Source organism: Furipterus horrens, unplaced genomic scaffold, assembly GCF_987537825.1.
Source record: "Furipterus horrens unplaced genomic scaffold, mFurHor1.1.pri manual_scaffold_2, whole genome shotgun sequence".
Lineage (NCBI taxonomy): Eukaryota > Metazoa > Chordata > Mammalia > Chiroptera > Furipteridae > Furipterus > Furipterus horrens.
This window is the reverse complement of record NW_028327172.1, coordinates 81,981,981-81,988,075: the sequence shown is the minus strand read 5'-3', so window position 1 is coordinate 81,988,075 and position 6,095 is coordinate 81,981,981. Positions and strand designations below refer to the sequence as shown.

Sequence of the window (6,095 nt, the reverse complement as noted above, 5' to 3'; positions counted from 1 at the left end):
GAGTTTACACTGGAACTCTGAATTACCTTCCAGGTGGCTATTTCCATCATTATCTAAAAGAGACTAGCCAAGCATCACCCCGCCAGAGGATCCTCTGCTGCTTACCCAGAAACTTTCCACAACCAATCCAAAGGAGCAAACACTTCCCCCTTACAGACTCTGCATGTATCCTAGAGCTGAGCCTCCTTCACCTTATCCCACCCACCTTATCAGTAGCCAATGTAAATTCTTCCAAATGCCTAGGTTGCGGGTTCGGTCCCCACTGGTTGGGGTGCAGACAAGAGGCAATTGATCAATGTTTCTCGCTCACATTGATGTTTCTCTCTTTCTCCCTCCCTTCCCCTTTATAAAAAAAAAATATAGTTTCAAATTACTCCTATTCTAGTCTAAATCCCTCTAAAACCATAATACCAAATACAAAATAGTCTGGGTAAAAAACCAAACACTCAGCTTCCTGATTTAAGATATTTCATATTCTTTTCTTTCCTTCTTATTTTTCTTTGTTACTCTCTCATATTGTTGACCCATACTGAACTGTCAATCGAAATCCTTGAGTAATTTTTTAACACATTGTATAGTTAAATCACATCTCCTTCATCCTTGTACTTGTAAAACTTCTTTTCTTCAGCCACATTTACCTTTAATAATTTTCTTTTTTTTAACAATTTCATTTATTTATTTATTTATTTATTTATTTATTTATTTATTTGGGGGGTGGGGGGCATCACTGTGTGGTTGCCTCTCATGCACCCCCAACTGGGGATCTGATGTGCAACCTAGTCATGTGCCCAGACTGGGAATCGAATAATAATTTTCAACTTCTTAGATTCCATCTCACAAGATCCTTCCAGACCCTGTCATTTCATGCATTCATTTATTCAAATCAACCAACACTTCCAGGAACTGTGCCAAGAACAGGGCTTACAGGCACACAAATAATTATGCCACAGAGTAATTACTGGCAGCAGTGGAGAAATGTTAGAAAAATGCCTTGCATGCACAGAAGGAGCAACAGGATGGAAGGATGTGGGGGTCAGGAAAGGAAAAACCATTTGGCTGGATCGTTAAGGACGTTTGTCAAGTGGACAGGTGATTTTTTTTTTTTTAAAGGAAGAGCTGTGAAGGCATATGGCATCTTGGAGGAATAGCCAGTTAATAAATTAGTGTGGGGGCAGGCAATGATGATGGAGAAATAGGTCAACACAGGACTATGCCTGTATGCTGACAGAGACCTATTGCATGGCATCTAACAAAGAGATCTCAGATTCCCAGCTAGTGAAGCTATTCTTAGCTGCAGGTTAAGGTTACAATGACTAGTTATTCTTCCCTTCCTTTAGTCTAATCTGGGAGCCAACCACTAAACTAGGTCACACTATGTCTCCTCTCACCCAAGAGGATGACGATACCCAGTTCTTGCAATAAATGTGTACTGCTGGCTTTGAAAAAACTGATTTGCATTACAAATCAGACACTTATGAGGATCAGCCACACCACCTACTTCCCCAACAAAGATGTTATTTTTAAAAGAAGCCTGTAGTGAAAACCTACGTCATGAGTAGCTCTGCTGCCTGGTTTAAAATTTACTAGAGCTACTTCGGTAGCAGATGAAATACCATATGCTTTTTGCAAGAGGCTGTTCTCTGTGGGGATTGAACTATTATAGTAGTTTATTTTTTTCCTTCTCCTTCTCCTCTTTCTTTTCCCTCATAATCTTTTTTCAAATTATAACTTGAACGAATTCCAGATATGTAAAATAGGGAAAAGCAGAGTTTTTCTGGGTAGGGGCAGGATAGAGATCCATGGGTCAGCTCACTCACCCTCTTCTTTTCTAATCCCAACTCCCTGCCCCCCACACTATTTTCCACCCAGGACATCTAATGTAACTCCTTTTTTTTTTTTTTTTTTAATTAACTTCTTAATGGCTTCCTGTAGCACCTGTTGGGGTGAAGCACCACCCATTTTATTGCCTTTTAGCACTATCATAATAAGTATTATTCAATGAAGACAAGGTGCAACCGGCTCAGCAAATTACAATAGCTGGCATATTAAGAACTATATCTTGAACACTCCCCTATTTCTTGATCTGTTTCCAACAACAGCTAGGAAAACACATGGACCATGATCAGATTCCCACCAAGCCCATAGAAAAGGTGTAGCTAACAGAAAGTAGAATGTATGTTTACCAGGGGCTTGGGGAAGAGTTATTGTTTAATGGGTACAGAGTTTCAGATTCAGAAGATAAAAAGTGGATGGACGGTGGGGCTGAAAGCATCAGTTTGAATGTACTTTATGCTACTAAACATTTTAAAATAATTAATATGGTAAATTTTATATTATGTATTTTACTACATTTTTTGAAAAGGTCATGGTCCTGAAATATCATCCAGCCATTAAAAATAATGGTCATTCTGATTTCATAGCAATATAGATAAAAAGGCAAACTAGCGCAAAAAAACTGGTACTATCATATATATATATTCATATATATATATATACTCATACAACTGGGAAGAAGACCTGAACAGACATACAGATAACCAACCAGGTTCATGAAAAGATGCTCAACATCATTAATCATCAGGGAATTGCATATCAAAACCACAATGAGACATTATCTCACACTTCTTACACTACATATTATCAAAAAGACAAGAAATAGGCCTGGCCAGGTGGCTCAGTTGGTTGGAACATCGTCCCATACACCAGAAGGCTGCAGGTTCAATTCCCAGTCAGAGCACATCCTAGGTACAGGTTTGATCCCTGCTCAGGGCATATACAGGAGGCAGTCAATCAACGTTTCTCTCTCATATCAATGTTCTCTCTCTTCTCTCTCTCTCTCTCCCCCTTCCTCTCTCTCTAAAATCAATAAACATATCCTTGGGTGAGGATTTTTTTTTAAAGACAAGAAATAACAAGTTTTGGCAAGGATGTGGAGAAAAGGGAATCCTTGTGCACTGTTGGTAAAAATCTAAATGGACACAGGCAATATGGAAAACAGCATGGAGGTTCCTCAAAACATTAAAAATCATTAAAAATAGAACTACCATGTGATCCAGCAATCCCACTTATGAGTATTTATCTGAAGAAAACAAAAACACTAACTCAAAAAGATATATGCACCCATGTTCACTGCAGCATTATTTACGATAACCAAGCTATGGAAACAACCTAGGTATCCATCAATAGATAAATGGAAAAATAAAATGTGACACATATGATATATACATGTCATATATACAATGGAGTATTATTCAGCTATAAAAAAGGAATTTTTGCCATTTGTGACAACATGGATGGACCTTGAAGTCATCGTGCTAAGTGAAATAAGATAGAGAAAAATAGAGAAAGACAAATACCATATGATCTTACTTATATGTGGAATCTAAATCAAAACAAACAAATACACAAAAAAACAAGTTCATAGATACAACTTACTGGTGGTTGCAAGAGGCTGTGGGAAACAAAATGGATGAAGGTGGACAAAAGGTACAAACTTCCAATTGTAAAGTAAATAAGTCATGGTGATGTAATATACAAAATGGTGACTATGATTAATAACACTGTATTGCATATCTGAAAGTGGCGAAGAAAGTAAAATCCTCATCACAAGGAAAGAAAATTTTTGTAACTATGTATGTGATGGATGTTAACTAGACTTACTTTGATGATCATATCACAATATATACAAATATCAAATCGTCATGTTATACACCTGAAACTAATTTACTGTTACATGTCAATTATACAGCAATAAAAATTTCTACATATCATATCATTGTAATTATTTAAAACAAACCTATAGAAATGGGAAGACTAGCAGGAAATACACCAAAGTGTTAACAGAGGATATGATACATACATTTGCCAACTCTTTTCTATATTTTAAAAAGTTTCATAGAGATCAAAACTTTTAAATGAAAAAAGTGTCTAATATTTTTAAATGTTTGAAGCAAAGCATATTCTTTCCTGACTATAGGGGTTTCTTCACATCATTTCATATGCCTAGTAGACACACAGAGAAATGATACACTAAAGAGTTATTAAGGAAAAAATGTTATTGGATTTTTCATTTATTTACATATATTTATGGAGTGCTATTCAAGTACAAGACACTGTCCTAGACATTGGGAATATGAGATGAACAAGAAAAAGTCTCTGCCCTCATGGAACTTATTTTCTGGTGAGGAAACAAAGCTAATAAATAAATAAACATAAAAACAACATTGATTGTGTTATGCAATTAAAATACTTATAATAGGAACTATAATAAATAATGCCGTTTTCAGATTGGGAAATCAGGGAAGGTCGACTGACATGAAACTTGAGCTGGCATCTGAACGATAAGAATCAGACTTGGGACAATACATGACAGACCAAAGCCATGACCCTGAGTGTAAATAAATGTGTCCAGTTTGGGGAACTGAAAGAGCCATTGTGTCTGGGAAGTACTGGGTGCAGGAATGGTATGAAGTGAGGACACTGCCCCTTCCTTCCGGACAGTTTCTGACACTTCGTCTTTTGGCAGAAACCTTCAGAGAACTTCAAATTCCTAACATCTACAGAGCAGAAATGCCACCTTTTTTTTTTTTTAACAGAATTGAGGCTCCATTTTTCCCCTATAGACTACTTTCCTCATCTGCAACCAAAGGGATCACATAGAAATGCCAACCTCAGAAAAGAAACAGATATCAATGCATATTCAAAAGAACAGTCCATGTTAAGAAATCCAAATTCTTCCAAAAATAATGGCTTACTTATCCTTGCCAAACTCAAATTTTCCAGGTCCAATTCGAAGTAGAGAGCCATTGAGCCACTTAGGAAAATGTCCTCGGACTTGAGCAGAGATATCTGTGGGGTCTCCTGCACTGTGGTTAGAAGTGGTGCAATACATGGAAGACTCTCCTGCTCACTGAAGATCATTTTTGTCTGATGACTATTTTCCATGTACTTCTTCAAAACTGTGAAGAAGACATCAAAAGCACAAAATATTTCACCAATCTTCTGTAAATACACCCATTTCTCCCTACTAGTCAGGGAAATGTAAACCTAACTCCAAATAGTCTCCAAATTCCTCTCTCTCCTTCCTCATTCTCAGATCAATTCTTTGGCTCTCCATTTTTTAACAACAATCCTTTTTGTATTCTTGCAGTACAAATCTGCTTAAGAATTAACTCAGGACATTAATTATTATTATAATTTCTTATAGTTGAACAATGCTCATCTTTCACAAGGTGGAATCTAACCCTAGATTGCTAATAGCGACCTCATTGTTTTGATAAAAAATGACCACCATTCAATATTATCATAATTACATTGGCCTCAGTACTTTATATACACCAGAATGTGATCCCGAAAATTTTGTAGGGATTTATGGAAAGCATTTAGTAGGATCTACAGTTTAATTTTATTTTTTAAGTATATTTTATTGATTATGCTGTTAGAATTGTCCCAATTTTTATCCCTTTGCTCCCCTCTGCCCAGTACCCCCCTTCCCTCTAGCAATCCCACCCTTAGTTCATGTCCATGGGTCCTGCCTGTATGTTCTTTGCCTTCACCCCCCCCCCCAATCTACTTTGTATTTGCTTCTTAATCCCTGTACCATTTCCCCATTTCTCCCCTTTCCCCCTCCCAGCTGATAACCCTCCAGATGATCCCCATACCTATGATTCTGTTCCTATTCTTGTTGTTTGGTTAGTTTCCTTTTTTTATTTTTTAATTGTCGTTGATAGTTCTGAATTTGTTGTCATTTTAATGTTTATAGTTTTGATCTTCTTCTTTTCCTTAATTAAGTCCCTTTAACATTTCATATAATGGCTTGTGGGGATGAACTCCTTTAGCTTTACCTTGTCTGGAAAGCACTTTATCTGCCCTTCCATTCTAAATGATAGCTTTGCTGGATAGAGTAATCTTGGTTGTAGGTTCCTTGCTTTTCATCACTTTCAACACTTCTTGCCAGTCCCTTCTTGCCTGCAAAGTTTCTTTTGAGAAATCTCCTGATAATCTTATAGGCACCCCTTTGTAGGTAACTCTCTTCTTTTCTCTTGCTGCTTTTAAGATTATCTCTACTACCAGTACTCCTTGAGCATAGACAAGGT

The 6,095-nt window shown here is 36.9% G+C and overlaps 1 protein-coding gene across 4 annotated transcripts in view; it reads left to right on the top strand.

Annotated features, from left to right (window-relative positions):
- IL18 (interleukin 18) overlaps window positions 1-6,095 on the top strand; it is an 84,043-nt gene that overhangs the window by 34,173 nt on the left and 43,775 nt on the right. The window lies entirely within an intron of this gene.